The sequence below is a fragment of the Pseudonaja textilis genome, chromosome 7, assembly GCF_049901715.1.
Source record: "Pseudonaja textilis isolate UNSWEBS1 chromosome 7, rPseTex1.2, whole genome shotgun sequence".
Taxonomy (NCBI): Eukaryota; Metazoa; Chordata; class Lepidosauria; order Squamata; family Elapidae; genus Pseudonaja; species Pseudonaja textilis.
In genome coordinates this window covers 58,191,319-58,213,392 of record NC_141996.1, presented here as the reverse complement: position 1 = coordinate 58,213,392, position 22,074 = coordinate 58,191,319, and the positions used below count along the sequence as shown (strand labels likewise).

Sequence of the window (22,074 nt, the reverse complement as noted above, 5' to 3'; positions counted from 1 at the left end):
CTTTGCCTCCCAGCTTTCTTGGCCCTGGGAGGCTTTCTCTTGATACTAACAGAGGAATTTCCCACCAGCCTGGGGATCTAGCTAGGTCTTCTCAGAAACTGCTCGTCGCAGTTCTTTCCTAGGGTCAATAATTGCAGGTAGCAAGAAAAGAAAGCCCTTACAAACCTCATCAAGGTCCGTGATGAGTCATCCCTAGAGTTCCCCTTAGTCAAAACTTGGCAATCCCCCAAAGCCGGAACTGTTAGGAGGGGTTGCGCCTCGTTGTTTCTCTTTGCTTATTTGATTATCCCCTCAGAAGTTGGAAAGGGATGAGATATGTTCTAGATACGGGACAGAAGAGCCTGTGTTTCTGAGGCTGCCGCAACTGTGTATGTCAGGCTTCGATCCTCTTTCAAAGGATGGAAAAGGTTTTCATTTTGGCAGCAAGATTAGCAACTAACGAAATTAACGGCGGCGGCAGCCCACACGTCTTCGGTTGCCTGCCCTTATCCTTCCATAAAAGCTGATTCCTTTATTAGAAACAGGAGATGACTCTCCTACCTCCCTTCTGAAATCCCAACAGACGAAGCGCAGCCCGACACCTCCCCCAGCATAACGCACATCAGATCCCCTCTGACAAGTCTTTGCCAAACATTCCCGACGCCGGTGGCTGCCTCTCCTCCAACGGGGCCATCCAGCAGCGCACGCAGCACACAAAGAGTCTTCGCCAATCTCGTTTCCCTAGGGCAGGTAGCTAAAACGCGCGCACACCCTTTTATTACGAGGGCAGCCAACGTCTCTCCAGAAAACCCTTTTTCTGAGGAGCAGCAAGCATCAATCTGCAATCTATTAATCCTTTTCCCATAGGGGCAGCCGACAATCATCAGAAAATCCAACCTTCCCTGGGGCCATTGTTTATAACATTCCCTCCCCAAAGCACCGAAATGCTCTCCCCTTCTTCCTGCCTCCCTTTGCATAGGTGTTGCCATTCTTTGCATTTCTAAGACTACAGTGCACACACCTCCCCAGAAGGCAACCTTCATCACCTTAAGCAATTTCCCCACCAGCAGCACCTTCCCTTTTCCTTCGAGAAAAGTCGCTTCCTTTATTAGAAACAGAAGGCACGCCTCCCGCCTTTCCGGAATGATCCCCCCCCCCGCAAAGACGCTTGGATTAAAAACAAAAAACAAAACAAAAAACCCTCAGGCTCATCCACCCCCGCTTCAGATTTTCCGTCCCTAATGATAGGCGGCCCTCCCCTTCTCAGGCGCAAACAGCCCACCTTTCCCTCTCCCTCACATCCCTCGTTACTAGGCGCAGCCAACCTCCCTCCCCTCCCCAAGCGGAGCCAACCACCCATCAAATCCCCCTTCACCAAGCACTGCTCCCGCTCCCTCCTCGCTCCCGCATCAGCAGGTCCGAGAGATGGCAGTGCGGTTGCTTCTGTGCGGTAGACTGAGCGAGCGCAGACTAAGATAGGCTTCCTCGGCGTCGCTGCCGGGAGAACCAACGCTTTGGATGCCAGCGAGCTCCCTGCCTGTGCTTCGCTCTCTCGAGCACGCCAGGCCCAAAGGAACTTCTCGGTGCCAAGGAAGGACAGAGCTGGAGCACACAAATCTGTGCAGCGCGAACCGCCATTCAGCAACAGCTCAGAACGGGCAGGCAGGTTTCCCTGCCAAGTACAGTGAAAAGCGTCCTTCCTTTAAACTGTGCTGGGATAAAGCTACCAGGAAGAGCGGGGGTGTGGGAGAGAAAATAAGAGGAAATCTTCCGAGGAAAGCTGTGATACCACCCATGATTTAGCTACAACCTGTGTGGCGAGGAAAGCGAGCGACTCTTTGCAGAGCGAACCGGAGCTGCCGAGTCTTCCTTGGCACAGGCCCAGAGCAGCGAAAATCAGCCCGGAGGGTGGAAAGAGGGCTGCGAGTCGGCAACCTCTGCCAACCCTGCGAGCCCAAAATGGGGGATGGGAGGAAAATGAGAAAGAAAAGCCACAAGAATAAAACACCCGGTCGCCAACGCCAATTCAGCCGGGCTTTAGAGGTGCACCGCGGGTAGATGGATTCTCCTCGCAAGCATAGAAAGGCGACGCGAAAAGGGCGCGAAAAGAGATCTCTCTCGGGCGGGAAGTTGCCACTTGGCTATTCTTGGCATCTTCGAGCCTGAAGCCCAAGGTTTCTTCCGCAAAAGGATGAGAGAACCCAAAGGAGCCAAATGGCGGCGGCCTTGGCGAGGGAGAAGGAGCTACGGACGGTGGGGGAAGAGAAAAGAAAAACCAGTGTGCGTCACATGCCAGTCTGTTATTGCGTACGAAAGCAAAGCTACGTAGCCCTAGGCCTGACACGGCCTTCCTTAGAGAAGCCCCGAAGTCGGCTTGGTTGCTGGCCCACACCAACTATTAGGGCTGGCGCGGGAGGTGGTGGAGGGGAGTGTTTCATCTGCCCTGCTCTGTACACTGCAGGGCTATGAGGCTACTCAAAGGTACTCTTTCCAGTGGCTTAGAAGAAAGCCAGCGAACGAGCGATAAGCTGGCGCGCGGCGGCGGTTCCTGGACTACGAGGCAGTCAGTCTCTGGGACTGTGACACGAAAAGATGGCGCTGCCTCACTTCCCCTCCCCTCCCCTCCAGCAACCTCCTTCGCTCACGGCTTCCTCTTCCTCCCCCGCAGCTTCGCCGAGCCCGTTTCAAGACTCCCCCTTATGCAGCCGGACACCATGATTAGCTCGGTGGGTTCTCTGCCTTTTCTCCTTCATCCCGCTCCGCCTGTCACTCCTCCCCACATCTCCGTTGACTGGTTAACTTTCCTGTTTTCTTTCCTTTTATTTTCCTGTCAGACAGCTTGTGGTGGGGGAGGGGAACGGGTGAACGAACCAGAAGGGCGAAATGAAAAGTTCCCTCGCGGCTGTCCTCTCCGTTCCTCACCCACAATTTCCTCCCTCCGCCCCCGGAGCCACCAGGGCGGGAAGGCCAAGGAGCTTGGAGGGGCGGAGAACTTGCACCGACTCCCAGGGAGGAGGAAGGAAGCCGCGTCAGAGACTTTGACCGAATCTCTGGCAAAGACAAACCAATCGCTCCGATCTGTTTGGGCTTCTAGTTGCCCGGTGCAAAAAAAAAAAAAAAAAAAGGAAAAGGAAGTGTCCCTTTAATTTAGCTATCGATCCTCCCTGTCTCTACTTGGGAATGGGTAGACCCACACGCCTCTTTTCCATCAGAGACCCTTCGGACTGCGACCTTTTTGTCCCTTCGGTCAAGGCCGACCTGAACCTTCCCGAAAAGGCGAGGCGCTTAAAGAAGGCGAGGGCTCCCAGCGCGATCGGCTTGCCCGACTGTTTCGAATCTCTTTCCCTTCCTTCTCGCCACTGTGGTTCCTCTTGTTCCCTCCCCCACATTCTGGTTCTTTGATGTTGTTTTTGCTTCCTCCCCGCCCAGCACCTTTACTGATAGATGGAGGGGGCTGGGCTGGGCTGGGCTGGAAGGAAGGGAAAGTTTCTGTGCCACTGGCAAAGCTACAGATGTCACAGTGGTCAGAGAAGTTTAACTGCCTGGAAATTCGGTCACAAAAGAGCCAGCAGCTCTTTGAGTCAGTTCCAAATTACCTACCCACTCCCGCGTGGTGCTAGAAATCCCCCGCCCCGGTGTACACAACGCAGAGAATTGTCGGCCCTTAGTGCTAAGAATTTGGAGGGGTTTGTTTTGGGGGTGAAGTCTATAACTGACTTTCAAGCGCTGAGGTTGCCTGTTTTAGAAGCTGTTAATTGACATAGGATGCTGCTTGGGCAGAGAGGCAAGAAGGCTTCTCTGTTTCTTTATTAGCCCTTCAGAAAGCTAAGGAGCCATCACTGCGGTTCTCCTGTCTTGTTCCTATACATCTTATAGCTGAAGCACAAACAAAATACCATAGATTGTTAGTACATTGAACTACGGAGTTGTCTGTGTGTGTGTGTTTGTACGAATGCTGGTGTATAAATTACAATATTGCCATCATTCAGTCTCGCCTGCAAGGTCTTTGTTGCAATCTGCTTTAAAATAGTACATATTTCCCTCGAGGGACTGAAAATGAGCAATGTTCTCTAGAATCAGATCATAAATAGAAATGGCAGCAAATTTCAGTGTTTACACACACTGATGTGAGTGAAAACAACCAATTTACAATTATAGGTTTCTACAAAAAAAAAATTGCTAAAGGTACTTGCCTTGCAGTGTGGCTTCGTCCTCCACCCTTACCCAAGCAAAGATCCATGTTCTTGCTTGTTGTCCATTTCCTTATTGTTGCTGCAGTGTCTAATAGTTGGTTAAGTGGAGGCTCCGTTGTGGTCTTATAAAAGTGAAGTGTTCCACCAGGTTGTTTGTGACTGCTCAGGTCAAGAAAATTCTGACCTCTGATCTGCTGCACTCTGGAGGTCCATGAGGGACTTGCTGGCTTGCCTGTTAACATTTTGCAATGGTGCTAGCCTTTTATTTGTTGTTAGAAAATAGCTGGGGAAACTCAGAAGCTCTCTACTTGTCCATTTTAAGATCATTGATTTGTGCTGCCAGGGAATTATGTGCGCAGAGTTGTTCTTTCATCTCCAGATAGAACCATCACCTAGGCAGCATTTGCTAATCTCAAAATTGTGGTCTAGGCAGAAATTATCTCATAAAACCTCTCCAACTCCATTGATGAAACCTCTTGCATCCTGTGCTGGTTTTGGAACACTTGAAATCTAAAAGATGATAATGTAATATTGGAACAGCAAAAATGAAAAAGTGAAGAGTAGGACTCAGAGGATGATCTATTTCTGCCATTTTAGATTCTTTTTTCAACCCCTTGAGAAGTGCTAGTTTACACATTCCATCATCCACAGTCAGCATATAGAGATTCTCAAAAACCAATCCAGAGAAAATGTAATGGTCTATTCCCCTCCAGGGCACCAGTGGGAAAGCTTTGTATCTTTCATTGCTTTTGCTTTTCAAATGGATTCTGAGTGGCAAATTTCACTGTATATGGTGATTTTCCACAATGGGAAACACCTTTCAGTACCTGTTATCTAGTCCGGGACTGAATATTAACAAACCTCTACCTCCTGCTGTCTTGCCCAGAGGTTTTGCCTTTTAGGCTTTTGTCTGCTTTCCTGAAGGCCATCAGGCAACCAGGCACTTTCTTCTTTAAAGGCAGTGAGGTTAATCAGATTACAGTAGAGGCTGACAGAATGGTGGGCTAACCCATTTTTATTTTTAAAAAAAATGGGTGCAGGGGTCCTGAGGCTGCAGCATCTAAAGGATGGCCTACGTAGGCCAATGGTTTGCCTGGTGATACTAATTTCCTTTTCTAAGGGCTTGCTTTGACTTCCTCCTCAGAAAGGATGTCTGCCATGTCCTAATTGAGCCTGCTTGCTGACATTCTTGCAGCTTAAAACACCTTGATAGGTAAATAGGGCTAAGTGGAATTGCCAGCCAAGCCTCTGGTTTCTTAGTTGCACATAATGACCAACATTCAGCATGATAAAAACACTGAATAGCAAACACATATTTTTTTTCCTGCATATTCATCAACAGTGATCTGTCACAGTACTCTAGTTTTACTGAACTAATACAGAAGTAGGTACTATCAAATAAATGTCAAATGGAGCTGTAAAATGGGTGTCTGAAAACAGGTTTCTTAACCAATTAATTTCATAAAATAGGATGGTTCATAGAATCGAGATCCCTTTATTTGAGGCAGTACTGAAAAATGCCAGCATGTGTTTTCAATATCAGGGCTGAAATCTGGTGTGTGTGAGCTAGAGACAGATGTTTTTCTTCTCCTTCTGAGAGCTGGAAATAGTGTGATAAAGCTTTGCTCATGGCTTCCCCTCCTCCATGCCACAGCCTTGTATCAGCTTAACAAGGTTTTCAGGTTTTACTGTTATAGTCCTGCAAACCTGATTGACCGGAGGTTATAAACGGACATAACTAATGAAGGTGGGGTGAGCTCTTAAATAAAATAACCACCTCTCCCCAGTCTTTTAAAGAAAAGTGTTTTTCAATTGCCGCAGAGTGCTTTTTTCTTTTACTCAAGTCTACCTACCTGTCCAAACTTGGCTGGAATTATGCACCAACACTTTGGGGTCAGAGGGCTTGATTCTTAAGAGCCCTCAGCAGCTACGGTACATGTTAAAAGCACGCCCCCCCCCCCCTTTGTTCCTTCTCTCCATTGTACTAGTGAGCAGAATCCTGACCGTTTTTGAATTTTTATGTTCTTTTTTGGCTGACATGTATGGCAAGCAATTCCAAATAGTCCGAGCAATTTGAGGGAACAATAGATTAATCTAAAAGATCGTGGCGGAGCATGGACCCTTGCCAATCTCGCGGAGGCCTCCCCAACTTCTTCTGGTGAAAATGAGAGCCTCCGGCCAGCTCTGTCTGGTAAACAGGGAGCGCGTTTGTGCAGGCGCGCCGACTAAACGGTGCCTGGCAAACAGACCACCGGCTTGGCTGTGGCTTTGAGCAGAAACCTTCCACTTCTCAGTACTTAGCAACCGAGCCAAGCGTTATTCGCCGCGCTTTCTCCCGGAGCCAGGCAGGCAGGGTCGATTTGATTTACATTCTTGTTAGGACGCAAAGCTTTCGCTTGGCAGTTCAAGGGCAGGACAGGAACCGTGCAAGCGGAGTCTTGTGAACGGAAATCTCTCATTTACAAGGTTCTGCTCCGTCACCGAAAGCCGCCCTCGAGCACATTTGTTCCGCACGCAGCTCCCTTTTATCTTCTTCACTCGCTCCTTCTTCCCACGGCTCGAAAGGCGGCGAGGATTGGGGGAGGGAGCCGGTGGGGAGCTACAAGCAAATGCTACAGAAGCAAGTGAGCTCGGCTTGGCCTCCCGCTTAGGCCCAGGGCAGGCAGAATGTAAATAGGAAAACGAGCCCCGGCTCCACGCGTAGACTGCAGCCTCCAAGGCCAGACAAACAGAACTCAAGCACGTGATCAGGCTACCCTGCAAGTCTATGAAGACAACGAAAGGGGAAAGAATCTCCTCCCCCACCACTTTATGGGCTCGAAGCAAGGAGACGCTTGGATGAATTCTGATAGAAGGCCAAGAGCCAGGTTAGCCTAATACGGCCCAAGAAAAGTACACGTTAATTTTTAACAACACCCCCCCTCCCCTCCGATTCTCTACTCGAACTGTTAATCTGCCTTGAAGAAGCCTGAGATTGTTAGGAATAAGAAACGATGAGAGAAATTGGGGAAGGGGGCAGATGGGGGACGAGGGACACAGAGAGACCATACTTTATGGTAACACTTTTTCTTCTCTTTCCCAGGACTGTTACTCCATATCTCACCTGGTGGATATCCTTAATCTGAAATGGTAAAGTTCAGATCCTGAATCAGCTACTGGGAAAAGACATACTGAAATAAATGTAATCAGATACAATAGATAAGTAAATAGAGATCAAAGTTCTGCATTTATGTCCTGTAAATAGTTGTACAGGATGTTGTAAGAACAAACTGAAATTTAATGGATACCTTTGCTTCAATCTTCCTTTAAAAAAGTATACTGAATTACAAAATCTCACCAAGATATTACAAAACAGTCAGTTTGTGTGGTCTATTTGTCTTGATTGTTAACTTGGAATTACATGTGATAATATTTTTCAAAAGAACAAATATCTACACTTTGTAGACATAATTACCACATAGTTATTCAATGAGAAATACAATGATTTCTTAATTACTTGAATATTGAACAGCTTTCACATGAGATTTTCTCAGATTCCCCTCACAAGTATGTATCAAAGGCTGTGATGTTAACTTTGGAACAAAGATGCTACTCCCTCTTCTACACCCAAAATAAATGCTTTTCATTTATCATCTGAGTTCATGTACTATGTTAAGCCATATGTTGGTTTCTTTCTTGGTTTACCATCTTGTCTAAATCCATTTAAAACTTTACTCAATGTTAAATGAATTGTGTGAATCTAGCTAGTTGAGGCTCCTTTAATTTACTTCGATTAAAGAAACTTTGGCTTATTGTAATATATGAACCTGTTCATTTTCCACTATTTTTTTCCTTTGTCATATGCTTGGGGGTGTGACTTTGTAGCCACCTCCATAACTTCACTTGATTTGCTAAAAATTAAACATGAACTGAGTTTCCAGGATTTTAATTATTGTGCAAGACATTTTGTTGTTTCTAAGTGTTAGGAAACAGATAAACCCATTTCATGCAATTCACCATTATTTAAGAAGTAACACAGAGGTGACTTACCTGTCAGCCCAAAGCTCTTTTTGCAATTATTTTGAGGCAAAAATTGGCATAAACATAGGTAATATAATAGGTAATAATAGGTAATAGGTAATAGGAAGACAAAAGGTCCAATGTACTCCTAAACTCTTGAAAATACTATTTTTGTCAAAGAGTTTGATGTTTTTCATAACGATTATTATGATATGGCCATTTCCTTAGCCAGCGAAAAGCTACTTTATGTAGAATACTGTCCTTGTAGTGTATAAGGAAAGGGGAGCTATTTTAAGATTATTCATAGAACTCTTTAATATCTGCTTTGGAGCAGAGATATAGTGGTGAAGGACCCTCAGTACTAATGTGTGAATGTGCCATTTAACCCAATTAACAAAATGCTTAATTCAATTGCTTTAGCTTGGAATGAAAGCAGTTCAAGTAATATGGGTTCTAGTTGATGTACTTTCCTGTCACTTAATAAGAGTACAACATAATTCAGAACTGCACACAATAAATGTTGAAAAGAATGCCAATTCTAGCACTCTGCTAATTTTCTAGAATTTTCTCTCAAATGGCTAGTTATATAACTTGGCAATGTTGCCTTCTTATACCTTGTAGTTGAATCTTCCTGCCATTTTTAATAAACCAACAAATATCAAATTTTGGTTTTAATTCAGAAATCAGGCCAAATGTTGTGACTTTTTGTTACATAAATATCAGGTTTTATACCAATCCCCCAAGTAAGTAATTAACATAACTTCTCTGGGGACTCATTAATACTCTGAAATCAACATTGTCTTATCTCCAAAATGTGTATAACCAAAATTTTGTATAATTTTGTTCACCAATCAGAAGTTTTATAATACAATAGATAAGGGTTAGAAATATTTCAAAACAGAGTTCTAAATTTATCAGAGTATTGCAGCACATCCGACCAGCACACAATTAAATAATTCTGCAGGATTCATCTACATAAGAAACGTCTTTATATAACAATACCATACAGCAGAAGTCAGCATACAACATCAGGTACACAGAAACAATATTCATAGAAGTAAGTCATTACAGAGTAGAGAGAGAGTACACAGAGACCAAGAAATACAGAGGCCTAGGTTACAGAGGACAAACCAACTTTTATATACAGTTCAGCAAGTCTAAGCCACGTCCAGACTCGAAACTGTCTCTTATGGCCCCATACAAAACAAATACTATGTTTCAGTTTCCAAACAGTCCCCATTGGCTGACCTGTTACCATGTTGCCATGTCTATTCCATTTTATGAACCTTATACACTGACACTCCTCCCTTCATGACTTAAATAGACATAAAACTGAATAATATTCTCCCCATGGTGCCCTCCTCCCAATGGCTTGGTCATTTTTGTCCTCACCCGAACCTTTTAATTCAAATTTGAATAAGCAAATCCTTTTTTCTGTGACACATCTTTTGCAATAAAGCAAAGATCATCCACAAATGCCAACAATTGACAATCCCCAACTTGTAATTTGGTAGTGTATATGCAACCGTCAGCTTTGCAGCTTTTGAACCCAAGACCCTTCAATGTAGTATCTAGATTGATATTCCAATTCCTGGCTGACTGCTTCAGCCCATAAATGGCTTTGTTCAATTTATATACAGTTTTAGCCTTTCACTTTCATACCCTGGTGCTTGAACCATGTAAATTTCTTTCTCTAATTCCGCATTGAGGAATGCTGTGGTTATATCAAAATGCCAAATTTTATGGCCACATGCCATTGCCAATGCTAGTGCCAACTGTATATTTTCACTCTTCACCATTGGCGTGAATACCTAATCATAGCGCACATTTTTCCTCTGTGAAAAATCTTGTCCACTAATCTTGCTTTATATTGTACTTGATTGTTGGATAGTACTTTGTTTTTGTATACCCACTTATATCCTATGGCTTTGCAACCCTGTGGCAAAATCATAGATATGAACACTTTATGTTCACCCATGGATTTCATTTCTTTGTCCATGGCTTCTTTCCACTTTACTTGTTCAAATATGGGTAATGCCAGTACTTCTTTTTAGTTCCTTAGGTCATACCATACATTACACACTTTAACTTTACTAACAGAATACCTGTTAGGTGGAATCCCTTTGTTCCATCACTCTGACCTGCATTGCATTGCCTGCTCTTCAGTGTCAACCCTTTTTTGCTTCATACCTGAGTCATCTTCTGATTCCTTTATTTGTGCTTCTTCAGTTTCTCCTCCCTGAATGCTGACACATCACTAAGTGAGTTACTGTCACTAAGTGGATCGTTCAAAAAATTGGCATTAATTCTGTTCCAATTTTGCTCTGCAAAGTTTGAAGACCTTGAAATCACTATTCTCTTGCTTCCATCACTAAAGTGATAGTTCTTTGAGCCAGGCTCATAGCCTTTAAACCTTAGCTTTCTAGCCTTTGGTTGTCCCTTTCTTCTAATTGCTTTTGGAATATGCACCCATGCAGTGCTTCCAAACACCATTAAGTGTACCAGAGATGGTTTTCTCCCATATAACACTGCATCATTAACTGAAAAACTCCACAGCCTATTGATTAAATAATTTGCAGTCAACATGGCTTCACCCCAATATGGCCTGCTCAGGCCAGAATCCTCCAACAGTGAGTCCTTCATCATTTGTAAGACACCATTCTGCCTTTCAGCTACACTATTCTCAGCTGCTGTGTATGGATTTGTGCATCTATGTTTTATTCCTAACTGTCCCAACCATTGTTGAAAACTTGCTGACATGAATTCGGAACCTTTGTCAGTTTGCAACTGACATACCTGTTGTTTATATCTCCTTTCCACGAAGCTTACCCATTGCTTACATTTCTGTAGCACCTCTATTTTAGTAGAGTAAATAGAAGAACCCCAACCTGCTATAGTCATCTACAGTGACCAGCGCATGCTTTGCTCCTTCCAAACTGGCTTGCATTGGCCCCACCAAATCTGCATGTATCAGCTCTGGAGCTCATGTTGTCTGCCTTGTGCTATTTTTGCTCATTGGGAATGCCTTGGATTTTGATGGTTTACATACTGCACAGTCCAAGTATGCCTTACATCCTTTTAGGTTTATACCTTCTGCAAACCCTTGCGTCTTTTGCAAAACTCTGAAGCTGGCATGGCCAAGTTTGCTACGCAAGAGATGAACACATGAATCATGTTGTTTCACATTCCCAAATGTTGAGCACATTGAATCTTTTGTCCCTGCAACACATAAAGATTATCCTATTTTATGCCCTGTGCATATACACTTCCATTCTCTTTTATGAGACGGTTCCCATTTACAAATGTGGTCTCAAACCCCTTTTGGTCTAGATTAGAGACACTAAATTATGCTCCATTTCAGGCACACACAATATATTGCTAAACCTTTCCTTCAGACATGGAATCACCACACTGCCTTTTCCAGTGACTTTAGCCTTCTGGCCATTTGCCAAAGCCACTGCATCACCTCCAGCTGGATCCATTCTGAAAAACAATTTAGAATTATTAACTGTCTATCAACCATTTGTCCCTGCTATTACAATAGCCAACTTTTGCAACAACAGCGTGTCCATCTGTAGTCTTTTTTCTTTGCAAACAGTCTTTCTTCAAATGACTCCTATCACACAGGTGAAACACCACCATTCTGTTGCTTTCTTTGTAGAAAAATTTCACTGGGCTGTCATCCGATTTCTGCAGACATCTTGTCTGTTGCTTTTTTTTCTCTGCTTCTTGGGCCCCCACCTCAGGAATTTCTCCTCATGGGTTTTTTTAAAAATGGCATTTATTTTCTTCAGAAATCAAACAGGCTTTAAGGGCTTCCATTGGTAAGTCCTGCTCTGATTTACACTCAAAAACAGCTGAAACAGTATCCCGCATTTCATCAAGACTATTTTACACCAACAGAACCTTTTGACATTCAGGAATCTGCATCCCACACCATTCCAGCTCAATGAATAAAGTCTGCACGTGCAACAAATGCTGCTCCACACTTGTTTGTGGCTGCAGCCTGGCTCTGTACAACTGTCTCGATAATTGCACAATATTGCATGCTGATACACTCACATACATACTTCTCAATTTCAACCAAACCTCATTTGAAGTCTTCAAGGCTACATTCAAAAATTGTTCATCTTCTAAATTTAAGATGATGTAGGCCAGTGCCTTATCATGCTGCCTCTGGGCAGCTGCTACTAATGGTGCCTGGGGTGGATTAACAACAATATTCCAGAGCTCCTTAGCCTTCAGGAAACATTCTAATTTTGCAGCCCAAATAATAAAATTATTCTGTCCCAAACAAGGCAAAGAGCTCTCTTTGAATTCAACAGCTATCCTGCATTCTTTCTCTGTCTTGTTCTCTCTTAGGACAGGTAGTCCTTCAGCTTAATTAGAGTTCAGTTTTACTGTGTGCTCTGGGCCCATAACCTATCAGAGTATCGCAGCACATCTGACCAGCACACAATTAAATAATTATGCAGGATTCATCTACATAAGAAACTTCTTTGTATATAAATACCATACAGCAGAAGTCAGCATACAAAATTAGGAACACAGAAGCAATATTCATAGAAGCAAGTCATTAGAGTAGAGAGATACAGAGGCCTAGGTTACAGAGGACAAACCAATTCTTATATACAGTTCAGCAAGTCTTAAGCCACACCCAGACTCCAAACTGTCTCTTATGGCCCCATACAAAACAAATACTATGTTTCAGTTTCCAAACAGTCCCCATTGGCCGATCTGTTGCCATGTCACAGTCTCCACTGGCTGATCTGTTGCCATGGTCTATTCCAGTTTATGAACCTTATACACTAACAAAATTAACACCTAATATATATATTACAATATTCACAAAAAATTGCCAAAGTTTATATCAAGGTTATATCACTACAATCTATAAACCTCATGTTTTGCAGCTCTCTCAGAAGAAGGTAATAAAATTCTCAATGGTCCTACAAGGACATTTGCCTATTTTTTGGTGAATGGGTATAATAAATGTGGAACATAGTGATACAAAATGGTATAGGTAGTCCTTGACGTATGGCCACAATTGAGTCCAAAATTTATGTTGCTAAGCAAGGCAGTTGTTAAGAGAGTTTTGCCCCATTTTAAAACCTTGCTTGCCACAGCTGATAAGTGAATCACTGCAATCCTTAAGTTGGTAACATGGTTCTTAACAAGCTGGCTTCCCCATTGACTTTGCTTGTCAGAAGGTTACAAAAAGTGATCGTATAACCCCAGGATACTGCAACCATCAAAAATATTGCCAAGTACCTGAATTTTGATCACATGACCATGGAGATACTGCAATAGTCATAAGTGTGAAAAAGGTCATAAATCACTTTTTTCAGTTCTGTTGTAACTTTGAATGGCCACTGAATGAATGGTTATAAGTCAAGGACTACCTATACAGCATTTTGCCTTGGTTTTTGAACAAAAAAATAACAACCATGTTGGTTTTGGAATGCTCAGATTTATCATAAAAGGTAGGATCACTGTGAGTTTCCTTTTTTCAAGAAGTATAACTAGGTAATTTTTTTTAAAAAGTAATCATCTGCTGCATATTGTTCAGTGACAATTCAGTTAAAACACTAAAAGAATGTTTCAGGGGCTCTTCTTTTTTAGCAAATGTGCACTTTTTCTACGATTAGCATGGTTGGACACTACTATGGTACTGTAACGTGCGGAACAAAATTCTTCACATTACTGTGCCATAGTAGTTCATTAGTGAACCTCGAATTAATTAGTCTTTTTCAACCTAGTCCATCTCACAAAGTAGAAACATAAAGAAGAAAACTTATTTAAATACTTACTGTTCTGTATCAAATACTGTGACGATAACATTATATATAGACATGTATTTTTTTCTCAAACTGTTTTAGTATATAGCAGCAATCTTGGTGGACTTTTGTAAACCAAGTGAACTATATCATAAACTGTCAACAGTTTGGAGAGGATAACTGTTAATCATAATATACTTGGCATGAAGCAACTATTGGGGTGGGGAGAGAGAGAGAGAGAGAGAGAGACAGTGACCTGTTTCATTTCCTCTTAAATCAGATAGTGCTGATTACTGCCTAGTTCTCAAGGCTATTGTTCTGGAATAGTCTTATTGAAATGGAAAATCCCCAGAGTCAGCAATTTGCAGATTTTCCCCCTTCTCAATACTTTTTGGTACAAAAAGGTATATGTCTTTGGTATGTGCCTTTGATCAAGCATGTTCTTTTTGTTTAAAATCCTGTTTATAGTGCTTAACCTTCCATTGCATTGTTAACAAAAGCAGCTGCTCCTTCGGGAAAAGCAGCGCTTCTCCTTAACATGCCAAAGGTTTACTTTTCCAGCATATTCTTCATTTATAGGCAAATCCATTCACTGTCTAATGACCATATTTCTTACCATCGGACTGAGTGTTCCAGAGTTGGAAACAGCTAGCTAAGCAAGTCTATTTTTAATAGACTTTTTTTTGTCACAGGAGGCCTGGGCTATTTTTGTAGCTACCACATCTCCAAATTTCCTCTCTGCCTCCAAAGAAGCATGTCAGTAAGTATATACCCTTATCACAGAATTTGATATAGGGAAAAGAATCAGATCCTTAATGAAGTTTAGGTTTTCATGTGTCAACATCTTATATCTTATGATTTCTACTTATAATGTTTTGTTTCTCAAGTCATTCATCCCCGAGTTTTATGAATGTAAATGTTGAAAATGACTTTTTAAAAAGTCACTGTCCCCCTTCAAATCAGGTCTTCACTTTGCAGCAAAGATTGTTTAGGCTTAGATATTTGCTTTCAGCCTCTTCCACCTGTTTCCAGAAGATAATACTGCTTTATACTTCTGAATAACTCACTGATAGATGTAAACTGGTCAATTAAAGCTATTGGTAATTTACCTTGATCTATAAGCAGTTTGCTGGTTTCATCTTTTAATGTATAAAGTTTTATGTATGGTGCATGCATGCTGTTTTAGGAAATAAAACAAATAATAAGAACCATTGAAACCAATGCATCTGCTAAAACTGCAATAGAAAAAGTACAGCTTTGCCAGTCCTCTTTTTGTGGCTGCCAAAGCCCATCAGACTAGGAGGGAGGAAATTTAATCCCTTTTCATTATGGGGGGAGAGGGAATTGTGAATTTTAAGGACAGAAGGAAATGCTAAGCCTTTCAACTGAACTTAAAATTAGTTTGATACAAGTTTTACTTTTGGAGTGCAATCCTCAACATGGTGCAAGTCAACAAAAGGTGTATTTGTTAATTTTGCTAGAGGTTCTGGAAACAGTTTCTGGTGTATATGGACTTAACTAGAAATTATGCTGAGAGGGCAGAGCTGACGTCGTGGCAAGACGATGAGCAATTCGGGGTCTACCGAAAAGCCATTGATATCCCTACAACTGGACAGTCCATTTGTACTTAAATCATCCTGTAGAGATGATGAATAAGGGGAGCACACTCTGCTGATCCCAGGGACACCACAAAGTCCCTGGTTGATCCAGAGAAAGCTTTCCAAACCGGCTGCAGTGGAAAGTGACTATTAAAGCCGCTAAAAGGCTGGGACAGCTCTAAAAGGAAGAAGAAACTGAAGGAAAGTGTGTCTGGACTGGGTGAGAATTTTTGATTTTTCTTTTTAAATAATGAAAGAGCACCCCAAGAAAAAGCAGAACTATATAAGGATTTGAAGACAAAAATGGAGTGAGTTAATCTCTCTCTGGAAGCGGCAAGGAAAGCATTTTTAAATTGTCAATTGAAAAAGGAAACAATTAATTGAGACTTTAACAAAGGAGTAATATTTGGAACTGGACTGAACTTTTTTGGAATTAATTGGACAGAGACTAAACTAGATATTGGATTAATTTTTCCCTTTTTTCTTTTTTTTTAACCTATCATTTTTTTTTCTTTTTTTGTAAAATACAAAATGAAATCATTTGAAACAATATAGTGAAGAGGCAAAGAGAAAGCAGAGCAATAGCACCACCTGAAGGTTGGAGAGATTAAGAGGACTACGATTGTGAAAAAGAAAGATAAAAAGTTGTTTTGGCTAAAGGCTGTTTTGACTCAAAAAGAGAGATAGGGAGATGAGCACTGTACTTTTGTTTTAAACAGGTGCAGCTCTTGGAAAATAAATTAAGCAGCTGGAAATTGAAGATAAAAGATTTCTTTCTCTCCTGGAACATATTTTGTTTTGTTATTCTTGTTTGGCTATCTTTTCTTTTTTCGGATATTAGTTGATGGTTCAGACTTGCTTTGTGGATTTTTCTCAAGGGAATATAATAGTGGATGAGAAATACTTGGACAAAGTTACTGCTGGTTATTTTATCTTTTTTCTCTCTTTTTTCCTTTTTATCATTTTTTCCTTTCTCTTGCTTTTTCTTACTGCTGGACCATTGGATTACTATTATTGGATTACCTTCCTTTATGTTTTCCTTTTATATTTTTATATTTTTGATTCCTCCCTTTTTGTAATTTGTATTTTAACTGATATTGAGGTTATTACCTCTATAAATTGGATTAAGGTAGAGAAGAACTGGAAGAAAAGAAGTTGGACCTGCATTTACTCTCTGTTTTGGGATTAGAAAATAAATATTGAAAAATGAGGAAGACAGTTACAACAACATCCTCGATTCCCACTTCATCTTCCATAAACCTTGTGGGTCAGTGATCAATGCAGACTATGTTACAGCAGGAAAAGGAAGTTTCAATGCAAGAGTTAAAGATGATGATACAAGCAATACAGGATCAAGGGAAGCGAGTAGAAGAAAAAGTAGAGAATATACAACAGATGATGATGAAAAATGAAGAGAGGATGCAAAAAATTGAAGAGGAGACCAAACAGAGAAAAGAATAGGAGAAATAGATTACAGGCTGACACTAGTAGATCAAGATAAGGGAAAGACAGTGGTCTCATTAGAAATGGATTGTGCAGTTTTTTACTTATGATTTCAAAATGTGGAGGAAGAAAAAGGAGAAAATATTGCAGAGATAATGTTGGAGATATTAGCAGAAGCCTTAGAGGTGCCTAAAGAAAAAATGGTGGATGGAATTGATGAAACATTCAAAGTATACACTAGATATGCAATGAGAAATAAATTACCTAGAGAAGTGCATGTGAGATTTATCAAGAAGGCAATAAAAACAGAAATACTGCAGAGAGCAAGGGATGATCCTTTGAAATGTAAAGGGAAAGTGATTATGGTGCTAAAACAAATTCAGAGAAGGGTGACAGATCTGAGAAAGGAATATCAGTTCTTGACAAAGATTCTAATTAAGAAAGGAGTGAATTATAGATACCAGAAGATGTGATGGTTACTTGGCAGAAACAAAGACGTAGACTGGATTCAATAGAAAAAGCAGAGCAATTTTATGATGAATAGAGGAAAGGAAGAGGAGAGAATGAGAGAAGGGGAAATAATCAAATATCAAGAGGAAATGGCAGAAGAAAGAGATAGACAAGAAAAGAGAGAGGAGAGAGCACAAGAGGAAGGAGCAATAGGAGGAAGAGCAGAACTAAAAGAAATGAGAGCAAAGAACGACAAGAGCAATAAACCCTACTTATAAAGTATAAATGATGGAAGAAGAGAAGAAGTTAATGTCAATAAATATAAATGGCTACCAAATATAAATTTATAAATATAAATATAACTTGGCTAACAAAACGAAATGGACCTTTAGTAAACTAGTAAAATTAAAACTAGATATAATTTGTTTGCAAGAGGTACACATTAAAAAACAACATATCAAAGTTTTGGACTATTCTAAAATTGGCAATTTATATACCTCATTGGCACACCAAAGTAAAAGAAGAATAATCTTATATATTAAAATTACAATAAAAACTTAATTAATTGTTACAAAGAAGGGAGGATGTTGATGATGGAGATAATGGAGAACAATAAAAAGATACTTCTAGTAGCAATATACGCACCAAATGAGAATCAAGAGGATTTTTTACAACAAATTTCATAAGAAGGTAATAGAACTGGAATATGACAATATATGTATTTTAGGAGATTTTAATGCGATAGTAGATACAGAATTGGATTACAAAACACAGAAGATAAATAAGAAGAATAGAAAATATTACCAAAATTCTTCTTTAAAATGGCAGAAGAATTAGATATATGGGATGCCTGGTGAAAAATGAACACTAAAAGTAAACAATATACATTCTACTCAAATAGACATTTGTCGTGGTCAAGCATTGATATGATTTGGATGTCAACAGAACTAATATCAAACATACAAGAAATAAGCATTGAAGCAAGCACCTGGGCAGGCACCTGGGCACAACCCAATAAGAGTCATGTGGAAGGGACAAAAGAAAAGGATAAGATGGACATTGAATAACTTAATTCTGAAAGCAAAGGAATTTATTAAAGATATGGAAAAAATGTTTTTCTTTAAAGAAAATTTTTTAAAAAAGAAACCTCATTACAAAATGTATGGGATACAATGAAGGCTTATATCAGAGTGTTAACTATAACCTATACAAGAAAGAGAAATAAAAAAGAGGCAAGTTCAAAAGATACTAGGATTATAAGAGACTAGAGAAAGAATTACAAAAGTATCTGCAGCAAAAGAATATAAAAAATCAAATGAACTTAATAAAACATAAACTGGAATTAGTAGAGAAAGAAGAACTGGCACAAAAAATTAAAAGATCTAAGCAATTTTTTTAAAAAATGCAAACAAACCAGGAAGATGGTAAGCATGTAGGCTGAAAAAAGAAAAAGAACAGAAAAGGATAATACAATTAATAGATGACAATGGAACTGTTTGCCATAGAAATGAAGAAAAGAAAGAAATAGCTAAAAAGTATTATCAGAAACTATATGATCAAGAGACAATTACAGAAGGACTTCCGGTTTGCAGGGCTTCGGCAGAGGCAGGAATCCGCAATCGTGCGTGGTTTCTGCTTGCGCTCGCCGCTGGAGTGCCCCGATCCAGCCGAATTCGGGTTTATACTTACTCTGTAGAGGTAACTGGAGATAGGGGAGATCCAGCAAGGGTCGGGGGGAATCGTAACTCCCCTCCTCAACTGGCTTAACTCCCTTTTCTGAAAGCAGTGGAGCGGCAGTCAGAAATGGCCGCCACAAAGAAGCTCTCATCCAGGAAAGAATGTGCAGGAGGAAGCTGAGAAGTGAAAGTTTTGGCTGACTGGGATAACAAGCAATATTTAAAATACCCTGGAATTTAAATTTCATCAAAGATACATCGCTCCCAAAGAAGATCTGGAAGCAGCAAATGAAAGTGAAAAGGGAAAGTTTTTTATTCTCACTCTCCTTCCTTACAGTGACAGCAGATGAATGGAAAATTGGAAAAACCCTCTTTGGCACCAGCAGGTAATCAAACTGGAAAATTAAAGCCAAGGGGACAATAAAGATTTCTGAATATTGAAAAAAAAATTTTTTTTTTTTGCTGTAAGTGGGAAGGGAGACGAAAAGAATTAAGATTAAGATTTTGCTGGAGGAGGCTTCTTGGAATTTACAAGACTAGAGTTAAATTGTAACAAGACTTCTAAAAGATACATTTTAATTGGAACTTTGCAACTGAACTGTAATCCCAGGAAGAGAAAGTGTAAAAAGAAGAAAGTGCTAAATGAAACAATCTGTGTGTATTTGGATTGCTTGGTGACTTTGGGACTTTTGGAAATTATTATTTGAAGGATTAAAAACATTTGGGTTGTTTAAAAATTTTTCTACAATGGCACTACTTGTCAATGAACTGAAAATGGAATTTAAAAAGTATAAAGAAGAGGAACAAGAAGGGAAGGGCTCTTTTGGCTCCGTTTTTCATTTCTTGGAAATGGCGATTTCTACTTATGAGAAACTACAAGAAGTACAAGAACAAGAAAATTGGGATGAAGAAGAAGCCATCTTTAATGAACAAGCAACTCTAGCTGGGGAAGAAAAGGGAAAGCGGGGAAAGAGAATGGAGAATTTAAGACTTAAAAAAACAACCAAAAAAGGGAAAAATAAGGTGAAAAGTCGATACAATGTCAGAAAGCAACAGAAAAGAGGAATACAGAAGAAAGTGGAGATCAAGTGACAAGGGGGTAAAAAGGCTAGACTGGAGAAGCAAGGAAGGAAAAAAGGGTAGAGAAGCTACAAAGGTCTGAAACAAGATGTAAAGAAACAGGATTTATTTAGAGATAATGGGTAAAAATATAACTAAAAAAGAGATTCTGCAAAAGTACATAAGAATGTATTGTTGTATTTGTATTTGAAGTAAATGTTAGAAAATTGGAACAATATATGATTATAAAATGGGATAAAATATTTAATGTAATTTAGTGAAATTTTCTTTCTTTTTTTTTAACAAAATAAATGAAATGAAATATGAGAGAATTGTACTAAGAAGTAACGGGAACATTTTAATCTCATAATACTTTAAAATATAACTGAAATGGGGAGGAAGTAATTAAGCAAAACTTATAAGTATTCCCGTAGAAGCATGATACCTATTTGAAAAAGAATGTGTAAAATGTTTAAGACTTAAATGAATATTAATTTTAACAATAGAGTTTAATTGCTATGGATTATTGTTTTAATTATTTTATAAATTTATAATCTTTTCTTATTTTAAAATATAGTATGTAGCTTTAGAATGTACTAAGCAGAATCTGAATGAAAATTATGTATTATTTTAAGTGTTAAATTTAGGGGAAAGATATAAAGACGTCGTATTCCAATCAGTGATTACAGGAGAAATTTTGTATTAATGAGAAAAGATAATAGACAGCTGAAACAGAACAGAGAAAGGATATAAGTATAATGATTCAAATTGAGATGAAATAAATAAAACAGAATTAGAGTGAAAAGAGAGGAGAAACTATTTAGAAAATGCTAGAATGGTAAATAAGATATGAAATGGTATATAAAAGTGAGCATGAATTTGAATTTATGTCTGTACAAAAAGATGTAACCCGGGACTAAGCTGCTTTCCAAAAAGATGTTTTATGTTTTTATGTTTTGTGTTTTGTTTGTGTATGTTTGTTTATTGAAAATTAATAAAACTTTTTTTTTTAAAAAGAGACAATTACAGAAGAGAACGCTAAGCAATATTTGAAGGAAGCAGAATTACCTAAAATATCAAAAGAAATCCAATTAATGGAAATCCAATTAATAGAAGAAAAGATAACGATGGAATTAACCAAAGCATTAAACAGACAAAACAATGGGAAAGCTCCAGGCCCGGATGGGCTACCAGCAGAACTATGTAAAGCATTACAGGACACTCTTTGCAATATAATGTTAGAGGTATTAAATGAAGTACTGATAAATGCCAAAGTACCTAATTCATGGATGGAGGCTTACATTACTCTCATACCAAAAGAAGATTCTGACTTACAACAGATAAAAAAAATATAGACCAATTTACTTGCTAAATGCGGATTATAAAATATTTGCTGCAATAATGGCAGAAAGATTAAAGAGATTCTTAAATCATTTTATACATGTGGACCAAAATGGCTTTTTGCCTAAGAGACAAAAGATAACATGAGGACAATATTGAATACACTGGAATACTATAAAGCACATCCAGAAAAGTGGATGGCCTTGGTATTCTTAGATGCAAAGAAAGCATTTGACAATGTGAATTGGCAATTTATGTTCGTGCAAATGGAAGAAATGGGTTTTGGGGAAAGGTTTATCAAAATGATTAAGGCAATGTATTATAAACAAACAGTAAAAATAATAGTAAATGGTGATATAACTGGAAATGTTAACATTAAGAAAGGAACTAGACAAGGATGCCCTTTGTCACTATTGCTATTTGTACTGATCTTAGAAGTATTAAATAGAAATATTAGAAGAAATATGAAAATAAAGGGCATGGAGATAAAAAAGGAGGAGTACAATTGCAGGTATTTGCAGATAATCTGGTTTTTATACTAGAAGAACTCTTAGAAACA

The 22,074-nt window shown here is 39.6% G+C and overlaps 1 long non-coding RNA gene across 1 annotated transcript; it reads left to right on the top strand.

Moving 5' to 3' along the window:
* Nucleotides 1-2,600: 2,600 nt before the first annotated feature.
* Nucleotides 2,601-21,329, top strand: LOC148125356 (uncharacterized). The gene is made up of 4 exons (XR_015744380.1): nt 2,601-2,705; nt 7,255-7,301; nt 14,641-14,708; nt 21,192-21,329. It is a non-coding gene; the product is annotated as an uncharacterized LOC148125356 (long non-coding RNA).
* Nucleotides 21,330-22,074: the final 745 nt, after the last annotated feature.